The sequence below is a fragment of the Pongo abelii genome, chromosome 22 (assembly GCF_028885655.2).
Source record: "Pongo abelii isolate AG06213 chromosome 22, NHGRI_mPonAbe1-v2.0_pri, whole genome shotgun sequence".
NCBI classification, from domain to species: domain Eukaryota; kingdom Metazoa; phylum Chordata; class Mammalia; order Primates; family Hominidae; genus Pongo; species Pongo abelii.
In genome coordinates this window covers 22796633-22812360 of record NC_072007.2, presented here as the reverse complement: position 1 = coordinate 22812360, position 15728 = coordinate 22796633, and the positions used below count along the sequence as shown (strand labels likewise).

General features: G+C 48.5%; 2 pseudogenes; both read left to right on the top strand.

Moving 5' to 3' along the window:
* The first annotated feature begins 4546 nt into the window (after positions 1-4546).
* Positions 4547-8746, top strand: LOC134760848 (uncharacterized; annotated as a pseudogene).
* A 760-nt stretch (positions 8747-9506) lies between these two features.
* On the top strand, positions 9507-13430 carry LOC129052402 (double homeobox protein A-like; annotated as a pseudogene).
* Positions 13431-15728: the final 2298 nt, after the last annotated feature.

Here is a 15728-nt window from a genome sequence, read left to right as displayed (position 1 = left end):
AAAAAGAAGAAAACAAACCTCCATACGAGAGGGGGTCTAAAGGAACTTCCCAAACCTCCATGATTTTGCAGGAGACAAGATAAAGGTAATCACCCGCAGCACCTGGACCCATCTAGATTAACTACATTTACTGAGCCTCCAGAGGAAGGTCTTCAGGACTCAGACCTTAGTTATAGATTAGAAGTTAATCACTTATGTCTTCAGACAGGCCCCGTTCCATGTTTAAAGAGAGATCTTTGAGCACCCATCTTCATATATTTGAGAACAGGGTCACTGAGAGGGAGTCTCTGAGGTCGCAGAGTTATTAGTTCATTTTCACACTGCTATGAAGAAATACCCAAGACTGGGTGATTTATAAAGAAAAGCTTAATTCACAGTTCCACATGGCTGGGGGGGCCTCAGGAAACTTACAATCATGGTGGAAGGGGAAGAAAACACATCCTTCACATGGCAGCAGGAGAGAGAAGTGCAGAACGAAGAGGGGAAGGTCCCCTTATAAAACCATCAGATCTCGTGGGAACTCACTCAGTATCATGAGAACAGCATGTGGGAACCACTCCCATGATGTAATGCCCTCTCACGAGACCCCCTCCCCCAACACGTGGGGATTACAATTCAAAATGACATTTGGGTGCAGACACAGAGCCAGACCATATTACAGAGCCAGAAGAGCTGAGCAGTGGGCGCTAAGTAAATGTTCATTAAACCAAACCACTACACAAGGCTGGCTTCATAGAGGTGCCACCTGTGCAGTGGCAAAAGCCCCACTCTCAGAGGGGCCCTGAACTTGGTTTAGTGCTATGTTGTCACTGCCTTCAAATTCTTAACAATTTTTGAACAACAGACTCACATTTTCAGTTAGCACCAGGTCCTGCAAATTATGTACCCAGTCCTGCCCCTGAAACAAAGATATGGTTTGTTCATGAAGGGACTCCCTTGACCCCTCCCTGCCCATCTCACTCCAAGATGCCCTAAGTAAAGGGCAACACAGAGCTAGGAGAAGGCAGTATTTGAGGATGATCTTGGAGGTCCCACCTGATCATGGCTGGCGATGCTTGTGTGTGGGTGGGAGAATTTGGCTGCTCTCTTCTGGCACCCTCCATCCCATGCACAAGGCCTGCACTTTGCCTGTCTGTCCCCCCAAGCCCTCCTACCTGACTCAGACCAGGAGTGTGGATGGGGGTGCACTGGGGCCCAGTACTCCTGGTACCAGCTGGAGTTCCCTGTTGATTGGGGAGATTTGGCCCCTCTGACTACTCCTACCCCATCCCCATTAGGACAGGAGTGGGTGAAGGGGACAGGGTGGGAGACTTAATTAGTAGCCAGGGCCAGGCGGTAGGCAGTGGGGCGAAGATCAGGCTGAATTTTCCTGCTACAGATCTGCTCTCTGGAAGAGGCATTCATGAACTGGCTTAGGTTGTGGCATGGCTATTTTAGGAATATTCTTAACCCTTCCTGAGTCACTGCTGCCATCAGACTTCTCTCCCAGAACACAGAGTACCAGACTGTTTCCTCTCCCTGTCACCTCCTCCCAAGCCCCTGCTTTCCTCCCTGGCAGCTGAGGTCAGAGTTTTCTCAGGGGTGGGGCAAGTTGACTTCTGCCAAGGAAAACTCCTGGGTCCCTGAGCCCCCTTCTTTGTCCTGTGACTGACTTCTTCCTCTTCATCACAGCTCTGGACTCAGCAAAGTGGCAGAATGGGCATCACCTCAGCCCTTCTTCTCATCTTATAAAATTGGAACCTCAGCATCTCTCATCTGAGGGAAAACAGTTGACCTGCATCCCCAGAGTAAGATAGGAAGCTGCAGTCCTGATTTCCAGCCTCTGGCAGAGCAGGAGCCCCTGCCTGCCTGGCTTTGATGCCCCGTTAGGGGCACGTTTCCAGCAGGGAGTCACATACAGCAGCCAGAGCCCCTCATGGGGTTACCTCTGCCTGGTTTTTCCCTCCACTCCAGGTCCTTCCCACAGTCTGGCTTTTTGGAAAAGCCTAGGCCATGATATAGGCATTACCTGTGTAAGGCTAAGGGGGAGTCCCACTGCGGGCCAGGAGGGCTCAACATCAATATATCTGAATTTCAAGCCAAGACAGGGGGAAAAGATCTTGGCTCAGTGTCAGGGGTTTCTGTGTCCATGCTGGGCTTGCCTGAGCTGGGAGGCCCAGGATATCTGGGCCTTGTGATGCCTTCTGACAGTAGGAGTTGGAGTTTGCCACCAACTGCTATTGGGAAAGCTTGACATGGTGATCCAGGAATAAGGCTGATGATACCACAAAAATGCCAAAGGGCCTGTGGTGTGCCTGACAGTGTCCTGGGAAGTGGGTATAGAGGATCAATAATCAATAATCACTCTTTTCCTGAGAAAGGAAGCTCTCTTGGGGTGCTTAACCAGGCGTCTGGCCACAAGCCTAGGCCAGGGTTGATGGGCTGGGGCAAGTGAGTCATCCCGACTAATTCCCTCTCCTCCAGGTTATCACAACCAGCCCAGATCCAGAAGCGAAAGAGCTGGCTGCAGCTGGGCATGAGGCCAAATGAAAATGCTTTCACTCCCCTCAAGGGCTGCAGAGGGGGCCCTTGCAAAGGAGGGGGGGGGGGTCACTGAGCTGCAGTTTTCTTCTGCCTCCAATCCAGAAAGAGCCTGAAGGATTGATTAAGGTGTCCTGGGAAAGATTTTGATTTCAAAGAGACAGCCCCCTCCGGGAACTCCAGGAGAATTTTGTGTGGCATTTAAAGAGTAAGAAGCTGCTGGGTGTGGCAACTCACACCTGTAATTGCTGTGCTTTCGGAGCTACAGGCAGGAGGATCACTTGAGGCCAGGAGTTAGAGAACAGTCTGGGCAACACAGTGAGACACCCCCCACTACAAAAAAAAAAGCAAGAAGACCCCTCTTTTTACCCCTAATTGAGAGATGTGACTAGAAGGCAGAAAGCTGGCTGTTGAAGCGGGAATCTCTCTCTTCAGGCAGAGGCAGGGCTGCTTCCTGGGGCAGAGGTGTGGATGGTATTTCTGCCTCTGCAGTTCCTGATGAATACATACTGGGGCGCCCAGGCTAACCTTTGGCAAAACTAGGAGCTGAACTCAGGAGTCCCTGATGCCAGCCTTTCTGATGTGGCCCCCCCTCCCCTACCCCATGTGTCTCGCTCCATAGCTCCAGGCCAGGAGCCCCAACTGGCTGGTGGAGGATGTCTTGCTCCTCAGCAGCTGAAATTTGTAAGTATTTATAGGAACATGGAACAGATCAGTGGCTGACAGGCCCAGGAAGCAGACAGTCCCCTTCCCATAGGTCACCAGCTTCACTTCCCCTTCCCGCACCCCATCCTGATTTGAGGGAGCCCAGGATGACAAAGAGGGAGTAGTTGAGCAAGGTATGGAGTAGCAGCCTCTAAAGGAACTCAAAGGATGCAGTTGTCCATCTGCCCTGGGCTCAGCTTCCACACTCAGAGTCACTCACATCCCTCCACCGTCGCCACAGCTCACCTGTGTGCCCACACTGACCAAGGCCACACTGACCCCAAACACACAGTTTCAACTCTCAGCACTTCACTGTCACACTCGCGTGTGTACACACATGCTTTCTAATTTCCACAGCCACGTGGATGCTCACAGGCTCACACCTTTGCACACACACAAGCTGGCTCACAGACACACTGGGGGCCCAGATCCCGGTCATTCCCCACAGGTCTTAATAAAGGTTCTCGGAGGGAAACTTGTTTCCTAAGGTAGGGTGGGACTGTGTGTGAGTGTGTGTGGCGGAGGGGGTGAGAGTGAGAGAGTGCGTGTTGGTGTGTGAGTGTGTGTGAGGAGCAGGAGTGACTAGGTCCTGAGTTTAGGGAGTTGGGAAGAGAAAGGAGAGATGGAGACAAGCCTGGACCAAGAGCCACTCAGAGCTGCCTGGAAGGGAAGCCAGGCTGAGATAAAGGCAAGGCAAAGAAATAGACACCAACAAGGATCAAGCCAGGGTGGGGTAGGGACTGGGGACAGAGTCTGCCTCCATGAGAAGCTGTCACATTGCTGCTCTGGTGCCCTGTGACAGCGGCACCATCTCCAGCTGGAGACTCCCCACTCTGGATCTTGTCATTGTGACTTTGCTTTGTTGGACAACCAGGAGTGGTGACAGGCAGGGAATATGGTGCCCAGGGCAGCTAGCCATGCCACTCCAGCCCGGCTGCCAACCCACCCGTCACTGCCCATCTCATCATCTGCCGGAGGGGGTGGGGCGGTGCAGATGAAACCAGCGATCAGCTTGGCTGCCCTTGCCTCCTAGTGCCACAGTGGAGGTTAGGGGAGCAACTGGCCTTCCTCCCCAAAAGGCGGGCAGGGTTATCCACACTTTGCCCAGGTCCCTGAAGCCTGCGGCTGAGCTCGGGGAGAACAGGGGCCAAGTCTCCGGTCCCAGACACCTAGGAACTATTAGAGACAGGAACCAGCATATGAGACAGGGGCCTTTAAGTAGGAGGTTTGAGAAAACACGTTTCTGGCATAAACCGGGGGCCCCTCTCTTTGCCCACTGAGCCGGCGGCCTGCGCGGTGCTGAGTCGGCCTCTGGCCGCCTCCGGCCGCCTCCGCCGTCCGCCTGGGACAGCGCCTGAGCCGTGGCCGATCCCACCTGGATGTCCCGGGCCGGCTCCCACCTGACGCCCGCCATCCCCGGACGCGGTGGGGAGAGGCTCGCGCTGCTCCTCGCCATGCTTGGCGGCCGCTGCTGCCCGGCTCGGGGTCCTGCGTCGCACCCGCCCCGCCAGCCCTGGCCACTGATCCGGAGGGAACGCCCTGGGCTGCGGGCCGGAAGCCAAGAGAAGAAGCAGGTCCCAGGGCCGACTCCGAAGCCGCATCTCCAGCTTTGTTGGTGGGTCCGGGAAGCAGAGGCCGCCGCCGGCCACCGTCGTGGGCGAGAAGAAGGGCACGAGGCAGTCGGGGCTCCTGCCGGGCACCCCATGTGCGCGGCAGGCCCCGCTTCTCCATCGCAGTTGCGGCCCGGTTGCCCGGGGCCTGCGAGTTTCCCGCCAGGGCCTAGGGCTCTGGCGCGGTCGGGCCGCGAGGAAGGAAGGCGCGGCCCTGGTGGGGGTAGCGGCAGGGCTGTGGCTGCAGCCACGGGGCGGGGGCAGAAAAACGACCCCGGCGCCTTCCAGGCGTCCAGCTCGGTTCCCGCTGCGGCCAGGAGACTCCCGGGAGCGCTCTGTGGACCACAGAGCCCTGGAACTCACCGGGCAGCCTCCTGGCGCAAAAGCGGGCGGAGTCTGAGACAGCGCGCCGCCAGGCGGTCACGCTCCAACCCCCGCGGGGCGGCAGGACTCGGATTTCGCCCCTGGTTTTAAAATTGTGCCAGCGGAGCCCGGGACGCTGGGAAGAGCGTTCTGCGCCCCTCCAGTCGCGGTCTCTGCCCTAAACCGACTTCCAGAGCCGCCTCCGCTCCCTGGAGGGGCGCAGGGGCGGACACGGGCGTCCCACGAAGTCGCAGGTCCTCAGTCTGGGGGCTGCCCCGCACGCTCGGGATGCAGGAGGGTCTCTGCTTCGCTGCGCTGCCACCTGGGGGCCGAGGCATGCGCTGCAGGCGAGAGAGGCGGCCCGGTATGGATGGAGAAGCGTGGAGGGCTTCCAGGTCGCGACTTCCCGGTTGCTGAGCGGAGCTGGGAGTCAGGTTCCAAAGGGACAGCGCTCAGGTTTGTAATCACCACCCGGCCCACAGCTTCCGCAGCCGAGAGTCTGGGGCGGAGCTGTTGGGTGGACCAAGCGGGCGAGACGCAGGCAGGCAGCGGGCTCCACCTCGGAATCCGCCTCCAACCGGGGCCCAGGGGCCCGCCCCACCTTTCCCTCGGTCACCCCCCAACCCTGCTTCCTCGACCCCCAGCACCTCTCCAGGCCTAGTTCGCTTCAGAGGCGCAAGACCCGGAAAACAAGGAAGAAGGGAGCTCAGCCTCAATCCCCGTCCCCACCCCACTTTTGGGACCGCTGCGCTGGAGAATTGAAGGGGGCGGACCCCGGATTAAAGCCGCTCCCTTCCCAGCCTCGTCCCGCTTTCCTTATGTCCGTGATGATTTCGTTATTGGCGGGCAAGAGCCAGGCTCCCTGCGCTCCCAGGACGGGGCGATTGGGAGGGAGTTCTGGAGCTCACGCCTGGGGTCGGCCCGGCGGGGGGTGACCCCGGGCCCTGGCCCGTGCAGGGAGAACAGCTGGTTCCCGCCGGGGCAGGGAAGCGTGGACGGTGTGGGCTCAGGCGCCTGGCAGGCACGCGGGGCCTCTAAGCTTGGTCACTGTCACAGGTCATGTGGTTGTTTCTTCCACACCCGCCACGCCTTCCTCCTGGGATGGGGATTCATTCCCTGGCAGGTGTCGGGGACCTGGCCCCCTTGCAGGGTGCGCGCCCCGGAGCTGAGGCGGGAACTTTAAAATCAGACGCTTGGGGGCCGGGCTGGGAAAAACTGGCGGAAAATATTATAACTGAACTCTCAATGCCAGCTGTTGTAGAAGCTCCTGGGACAAGCCGTGGAAGTCCCCTCAGGAGGCTTCCGCGATGTCCTAGATGGCTGCTCCGCCCGCCACGGTCCTTTCCATTGACTCACACGCGCCGCCTGGAGGAGGAGGCTGCGCTGGACACGCCGGTGGGGCCTTTGCCTGGGGGAGCGCAGCCTGGAGCTGTGGCGGCAGCGCTGGGAGTGGGGTCTCGGAGTCTGGGCCTGGGGACCCGAGGTTGGGCGGAGCGCAGGAGGTGGGCTCGGGGTTCTCCAGAGCATCCCCCTGAGCTGAACCGCAGGGCAGCCGGGCCAGTAGGCACCGGGTCCCCGTGGTGACCTGAGGCCCCGAAGCTGGAGCAGCCACTGCAAATGCTGCGCTGACCCCAAATGCTGTGTCCTTTAAATGTTTTAATTAAGAATTATTAATAGGGCCGGGTGTGGAGGCTCAAGCCTGAATCCCCAGCACCTGGCGAGGCCGAGGAGGGAGGATCCCTTGAGCCCAGAGGTTCGAGACTAGCCTGGGCAACACAGTCAGACTCCATCCTTAAAAAACAAACAAACGAAAATAAAACAAACAGAAAACGAAATTAGCCGGGTGTGGTGGTGCAGGCCTGTGGTCCCAGCTCCTCGGGAGGCTGAGGCAGGAAGATGGCTTGTGACTGCACCACTGCACTCCAGCCTTCGCGACAGAGCAAGACCCTGTCTCGAAAAATGTGTATGTCTGGGTAAGAGTACAGATTTTACAACTATTTTGAAGGCGACCTTTTTAACTTTAAACAGACCACTCTGGAGAAGACACCTGACCCAGGGCACTTTACCTAAAGTTCGGTGCCTAAAGTGCACCTTTCCTCTGGCTGATGTCTCTCCCTTCTGCCAAGCCATGCCTCCTGTAGAGGTGGGTTCTGTGGTGTCTCCCGCTCTGCCCCAACTGGAGAACGGTGTAAAGAACTGTCAGCGGGGCTCAGTGGCTCACGCCTATAATCTCAGCACTTTGTGAGGCGGAGACGGGCGGATCACTTGAGGTCAGAAGTTCCAGACCAGCCTGGCCAACATGGTGAAACCCCGTCTCTGCTACGAAAATTAGCCAGGAGTGATGGTGGACGCCTGTAATCCCAGCTACTCAGGAGGCTGAGGCAGGAGAATTGCTTGAACTCGGGAGGCGGAGGTTGCAGTGAGTGAGTCGAGATCACGCCACTGCACTCCAGCCTGGGCGACAAGAGCAACTCCGTCTCCAAAAAACAAAAAACAAAAAAACAACAAAAAAAAAGAATTGGCAACAAGAGGGAGCGGCAATTCAGAAGCACGTTTAAGCCAAGTCCTCAAGACTAGAAAGCATGAAGCAGAGGAGGCGTTTTGAAAGCGTAAGGACAAAAGACCATGGGCATGGATGGCCGAGTCTGGGGATCAGCATCGTAATTTGTTGAGAAGGAGGCCATGCTGTGCTGCCAGTTATTAATGGGTTTAATCGGTTGATACACAACCCTACTGGCCTAACAAGTAGCTCAGGGCCCAGGAGGAGTTGCAGGTCCTGTCAGACTTTGATTGCAGTTCCTTCCACTTGACATAAGGAGACACTATCAGCCTGATTGGGAGGGTGATGGTGGGATGGAGCCTGCCGAGGTGGCGGCGCTGAGCTGACCACACCACCGGCCAGAGTGGCAGCCTTTCCTGCCCCCTTAACTGCAGCTAATATGAAAAGCACTAGTATGGGCTGTCTATCTGCGCTGGAACCTGAGTTTGTCTTTGTCTGCAATTACTATTCTTCTGGGTTTATTTTGCCAGCTCATTATCCAGCCCCCTGGAATCTGGCCTCCCAAATTTAGCAGGTGCTGGGGAGGACCCTAGGGAGTAGCTTATGGGGGCTAGCTGGTGAAACAGGCCTTTCCTTTCTGTTCTGAGTGTGATGGTGTTTGAGAAAATATGGGGCTATGGTTCAGGCGCACTTCACATGTGCAAAGATGGAGAAAGCACTCACCTACACGTTCGGGCTCAGAATATTGATTGAAACATTTTGAATGATCAAAAATAAAATGTTATTTTTAAAGTTTCTCTTTGAGATTTCGCTGAAGTTTTGGTAGATATTCTTAAGTTTTAGTGACCTCAGTTTGGGAATTAAGTAAGCTATTGTGTCCTTATTATTAGTTATATAAAACTATGCTTTAGACTTTGTTAGAAACTTCTGCCGCACCTTGACTGACTTCTTTTCCATTTCTGGTTGTACACAGTGAATTCACACTTTAATGCTGTGGCCACCTTTAAATAAAGTACAGTGTGACCAAAAAAAAAAAAAAAAAAAAGAACCAATACAAATGTTTTCAGAGACAAATACATTCTCTGACATCTGAGGTTACAGCAAATCTCTTCTTCACCTGTTTGCTTGTTCGGAGTTGCAATATTTGCTTTGGTGTAGAGCTGAAGACATAAATTGGTAACCGATGGAATTATCTGGCCTCAGACTTTATTTATTTTCATCATTTATTTCACTGATATGCAAATTTATTCTGTACCGGCAAATGTCAATTTAATTATATTCTACAGTACACAGTGAATCATGTATATTTAGTCAAGTTGTAAATACACTAAACCATATAAACTCACAACAATATATCAGCTCATGATGGGTAAGTGACTTTTCCCTGAGAAAGAGTGTCTGTTTAACCTGCATGATCTCACTCTTTAGTATTTGCTTCTTTAGTCTACATTTGTTTTCCAGTTTTGAGTATAATCATGATATGAAGAGACAAGTGAAATCACCACAATTTGGTTTTCCAAAATGTGAGACTATGCAAATGCTGAAATGAGAATTAATACATCCAAAATATCAAATCACAATTATGGCTTTGCTTTACTTTTTGCCTGTAAGAGACATGTGGCCTAGAATAGGTGGTAGGTATTCCTACTACAACCTTGCTTAGCATAGTGGTTGAGTAAATATAAATTTTAGAGATGAAGGTTGTTCTATACCCAGATTTCAATGTGATTGTTATGCCCACTTCACTTTCTTTAAAATACATATTTTTCTTACTTCTCACTTTCTTTTTCTTCTTGGTTGACATTTTTTGACTCAGGGATCTTTTTTTCTTATGATCTCAAGCAATTTTTCTCATGTAAAAAGACATAATCATGCTGGGAACTGTGGCTCATGCTTGTAATTCCAGCACTTTGGGAGGCTGAGGCTGGTGGATCACCTGAGGTCAGCAGTTCAAGACCAGCCCGGCCAAAATGGTGAAACCTTGTCTCTACTAAAAATACAAAAATTTGCCAGGCGTGGTGGCAGGCACTTGTAATCCCAGCCACTCAGGAGGCTGAGGAAGGAGAATCGCTTGAACCCAGGAGACAGAGGTTGCAGTGAGCCAAGATCATGCCATTGGACTCTAGCAGGGTGACAAGAGCAAAACTCCATCTTAGGAAAAAAAAATCGTAAATTTTCCCATATTAAAAAAATAACACAAGATCCAGAATACAGAGAGGAGCATAATGCTTTGCAGGTCATATATGCAATCTTTCTTCCAGGAAAAATTTATTTCATATGAGACCAGAATTGGAAACATATTCCCTGCTGTCAGATAGCACTGGCTTAGGAGATGAATGAGGAGGAGCCTGCAGGCTACCTCAAGGATAAAAAGCAGGCAAAAGGCGAGCACAGTGGCGGCATGCACTCGGACTAGGGCTGCTCCTTCCTGGCAAGTTTCAGAAACTCACTGACAGAGCTAGAAGCTCCCATAGAGATGAATGCTTATGTTTTCCAGATGGGAGAACTGATGCTTAGAAAGGCTGAATGACTTGTCTAAGACTCTGGGGCCAGAACAGGGATCTTATTCCAGTATTTCTTGCATGAAGCCATTCTACTTCCACGTTTCTAATTTATAACTTTTAAAAGGTCATTTTAAAAATGAAATAGCATAAACATCAAGTCTGGAGGCTAGTGGTGGGATTCTTCACATTTATTTTTCCACTTGACATTTGAGGGCAATAGTGATGCTTAAGTAAAACCAAAATTATTCTGGGAGTATAGAAAATAATATATCTGTTTACATTTTGGTGTGGGATGAGGAGAATCTTGTTTTCAAATTCCTTGTTTGAAAGGCTATTAAGAAGAATAAATCCTCACTTAACAGTTTTCTAAATCCTTGGTGGTATCCTCTGTCCTTTGGTAACATGTGAAAGTAGAGCACTCTTCTCTACTTTTGTTCCTTCTGCACCCCTCATAAGGTGAAGCATGGATAGAGCACTCCCAGGGTCAGTGTGAGCCCAGCAGCAGCTCAGGCTGCCAATGCTCCAGAGTCGGATTCCACCTTCCACTTAAATGGCAGCCACAGGTAGACGTGCCCATCATAACCAACTCTGCGCATTCTTAATTTCTGCTTATTCTACAGGTGGTTTCCACAAGAAAAATGGCACAATGTTTCTCAGAAGACAATTACATAAAAGTCAGCATACTTCAAATTCACAGCAAATAATCAGACAATTGATGAAAATACTTACCCAAACACTAATTGTAGACTATGACTTCTGAATATATTTGTCATAAACTTGGAGTAAGGAATTCTCACAGGCACTGAACAATTCAAAAAATGTAAAGTTGTTTGTTAGAATACTGGTGCTTTTGGGTAGAAACCCTCTTCCATATCATGGTAAGGCTTGAAGTTGCACAGGTGTTTTCATTTGTCAAAACCCAGAAAACCATAAGCTTTAGATTTGTGAATTTTATATTGTATTATATGTGACCTTTCTTTTTAAAAAATGAGCTGTAAGCAGTCTCCCAGACAGTAGCTCAGCCTCCAGGACTCTTCCTGTATGGCCGAAGACACCTCTTCACACAAGATGGTAGCAACAAATCATAGGTGCAATTGCACCAATTTCACAGAAGATCAATTGAAAATCCTCATCAATACCTTCACTCAAAAACCTTTCCCAGGTTATGCTACCAAACAAAAACTTGCTTTAGCAATCAATACAGAAGAATCTAGAATCCAGATTTGGTTTCAGAATTGAAGAGCTAGGCATGGATTCCAGAAAAGACCAAAACCTGACTTTAGATTCAGGCCAGAGCCATCGGCAAGATTAACTTGGTGTGGAGTTTCAAAATAGAGAAGCCAGACAGTGTCATACCACCTATAGCACCTTTCAATTACACACTGTCATCCATGCATTTATGAAAAACCCATACCCTGGGATTGATTCCAGAGGACAACTTGCTGAAGAAATTGGTGCTCCAGAGTCAAGAGTCCAAATTTGGTTCCAAAATTGAAGATCTAGATTTCATCTCCAGAGAAAAAGAGAACCTGTTGTGTCCTTAGAATGAGAAGACCAGAGAAGACCAGGGGCAAGATTTCTGAGGGACTTCAAGGTACAGAAGATACACAAAATGGCATCAACCTCACTAGCACTCTTATTTCTCAAGAGCCAGAACATGGTGAATACAGTCAAGTTCAGTGAATTTGATATTATCAATTTGGGTCCCAAATCTCTCTCACAGTCTTCCTGGGAGTCTATTCTTCTTCTGAAAGTGCAAGCTAAGCCTTCTGAAGATGGTAAAGAACTTGGCTGGGTGTGGTGGCTCACGCCTGTAATCCCAGCACTTTAGGAGGCTGAGGCTGGAAGATTGCTTGAGCCCAGGAGTTTGAAACCAGTCTGGGCAACATAGTAAGACCCTGTCTCTATTCTAAAAAACAAAATAAATAAAAAGGACTGTAGGAGGCCAAGACAGGTACAGGAGGCCCCACACTACCCTGTTGACACAGCCTGGATCCAGAGCTCAGCAGACCTTGAGACAATGAAGATAACTTAGTAATAATCATTTTTCAATCATTGCAGTAATTATTGATTTGGACAAAAATCAATTGACGTTAAAACCTTAAAGTGATGCTTCTCTGCCTATGGAGTAGCCATTCTTTTATTCCTTTAGTTTCATAATAAATTTTCTTTTACTTAAAAAAAACTTATAGTTTGATGAAGAATGAGATATATACCTCATCTCAAAGAATCTTCTCTCACACACTTATTAATTACAAAAGGAAAATCAGTAATTTTGCAGTGGAGAAATATGGCCAACTCCACCTTAACCAAGTGGCTGAAAGTCACTGCACCAGTAATGGCACAAACCAATGTGAGATGATTCCTGATATGATACAATAAAAAGGGTCTCTTCTGCAGAAGAGAACAGTCTCTTCTGCATGTTGCTGACAAAAAGTGGGTAAGCTGAAAGTGAAACTAATAATTAGGCAATGTCAAGCAAATACAAATTCAGGTTGACAGTCTGCAAAGTAACATCCATGTACTCTTCAATAGTGGGTTGACCCTAGCTATTCAGGAGGCTGAGGCAGGATAATTGTTTGAGGCCAGGAGTTCCAGATCAGCCTGGGCAACATCATGAGATCCCATCTCTACAAACATCTTTTTAAAAATGAGCCAGGTGTGGTAGCATGCACCTGTAGTCTCAGCTACTCAGGAGCCTGAGGCAGGAGGATGGTTTCAACACAGGAGATCGGGGATGCTGTGAGCTATGATCGTGCTACTGCACTCCAGCCTGGGTGACACAGCAAGTTCCTGTTTCCAAACAAGAAGAAAACAAAACAAAGCAAAACAAAAAATGGATAGAATAGTGACAATAAAAATGGAGAAAATGTAGGCTGACTCAGGAAATGCTTAGAAAGTACAGCCATACCTCAAAGATATTGTGGATTTGATTCGAGACCACCACAATAAAGCAAATATTGCTATAAAGCAAATCGCACAAATTGTTTTGTTTCCTTGTGAATATGAAGTTATATTAGCTGGGTGTGATGGCTCATGCCTATAATCCCAGTACTTTAGGAGACGAAGGCGGGAGGTCACTTGAGCCCAGGAGTTGTGAGGTCAACCTGGGCATATAGGGAGATCCTGTCTGTATTTAAAAAAAGAAGGTATGTTTACACTACACTGTAGTCTATTTAAAGTGTGAAATGGCTTTATGTCCTTAATTTTAAAACTCTTGATGCTGGCTGGGTTCGGTGGCTCATGCCTGTAATCCCAGCACTTTGGGAGGCCAAGACAGGTTGATTACTTGAATTTAGGAGTTCGAGACCAGCCTGGACAACATGGCAAAACACGTCTTTAAAAAAAAAAAGAAAGAAAAGAAAAAAGAAAAACAGAAAAACAGAAAGAAAAAGAAGAAAAACTACTTGATGCCCTTAGTTGAAGCTCAATTATTTAAAACAAAGAAAAAAATATAAAAATACTTTATTGCTAAAAATGCTAATGATCATCTGAGCCTTCAGGGAGTCTTAGTCTTTTTGCTGGTGAAGGGTCTTGCCTTGATGGTGTTGGCTGCTGCCTGATAAGGGCGATGGTTGCTGAATATTAAAGTGGTTGTAACAATTTCTTAAAAGAAAACAGTGAAATTTGTCACATTAACACCTAACTCTTCCTTCCACGAAAGATTTCAGTGTAGCATGCGATATGGTTTGATAGCATTTTACTATCATAGTAATATGATACTACATAGTAATATGATACTACAAAGTTTACTACATAGTAGAACTTCTTCCAAAATTGGAGTCAGTCTTCTCACACACCCTGACACTGTTTTACTGTGTTTATCAATATTCTAAATCCTTTGTTGTAGGCTAAACAATATTTACAGCATTTTCACCAGGAGTAAATTTCATCTCACAAAACCACTTTCCAGGCTCTTTCTGGACTGTAGAGTTCTTTCCAGGCTACCTTGTGGCAGTCTGAGAGTCTGGCATCATTTTCTGCTGGGACCCAAGGATCAAGGAGGTGCTTGTGACTAGACTGCCAATGGACCCATCACAAAGTTTAACCCAACCTTGATCCCCAAGTCTTCACAAACGCTCACTGAAGAAAATTCCTAGAACAATTCAGGGTCCTTTCATAACCTCTACTCTGAGGTGTTAATAAAAAAACCTTAGTAACTTAAAAAAAAATGAGCTGTACACAAATACTGAACAATAATGATACATATGTTAAGTATGTAAGAAAAATATATACTTTGACATAAGTAAGAAACGGTGAGTTGATAACTGGATAGAATGGTGGATAGAGTGATAGATATGTAATAAAGCAAATATAACAAAATGATAATTGTACAATCTAACTGGTTAGACTATAAATATGCACTTCCCACAACCTTTTTATATGTTTAAACAGTTTTATAATAACATATTAGGGAAACTGTTTGTCTCAAGGAAATAGAGATTGTGATATATTCTAGTACAATGAAGTGTAATCATGTAAAATAAAAGATTTTACTTCTGGCAATTAAAGTTAATCATATGAGAACACTGTCTAGGAATGGTTGGAAAATAATATTTTATTTTCTAATCAATATATTTATGTCATCTGTCAATCAGAATTACACTGACTTTAAAAAGCAATAATATGACTGTATATTCATGATGAAATATAGCCTAAGAACAAAATAATGCACAAAAATAATCTCAGATTGCTTATTATTTTTCAGAAAGCTGTATTTTTAGTCTTAGGCTATTGGTTTGTTTTATATTGCAGGATTTTAAAAATATGGTTAGTTCCCAGCACTTTGGGAGGCTGAGGTGGGCAGATCACAAGGTGAAGAGATTGAGACCATCCTGGCCAACACGGTGAAACCCCCTCTCTACTAAAAATACAAAAATTAGTTGGGCGTGGTGGCACGTGCCTGTAGTCCCAGCTACTCAGGGGGCTGAGGCAGGAGAATCACTTAAACTCCAGAGGCGGAGGTTGCAGTGAGCCGAGGTGGTGCCATTGCACTCCAGCCTGGGGACAGAGTGAGACTCCGTCTCAAAAAAAAAAAAAAAAAAAAAAAGTAGTTATGGGGCTGGGCACGGTGGCTCATACCTGTAATCCCAGCACTTTGGGAGGCCAAGATGGGTGGATCACGAGATCAGGAGTTCAAGACCAGCCTAGCCAAGATGATGAAACCCCTATCTTTACTAAAAATAAAAAAAAAAAAATTGGCTGGGCACAGTGGCTCATGCCTATAATCCCAGCACTTTGGGAGGCTGAGGCGGGTGGATCACGAAGTCAGGAGATCAAGACCTACCTGGCTAACACAGTGAAACCCCGTCTGTACTAAAAATACAAAAAATTAGCCAGGCATTGTGGCACGTGCCTATAGTCCCAGCTACTCGGTAGGCTGCGGCAGGAGAATCACTTGAACTCAGGAAGCGGAGGTTGCAGTGAGCCAAGATTGCGCCACTGCACTCCAGCCTGGGCAACAGAGAAAGACTCCGTCTCAAAAAAAAAAAAAAAAAAAAATACTGGGCACGGTGGCTCATGCCT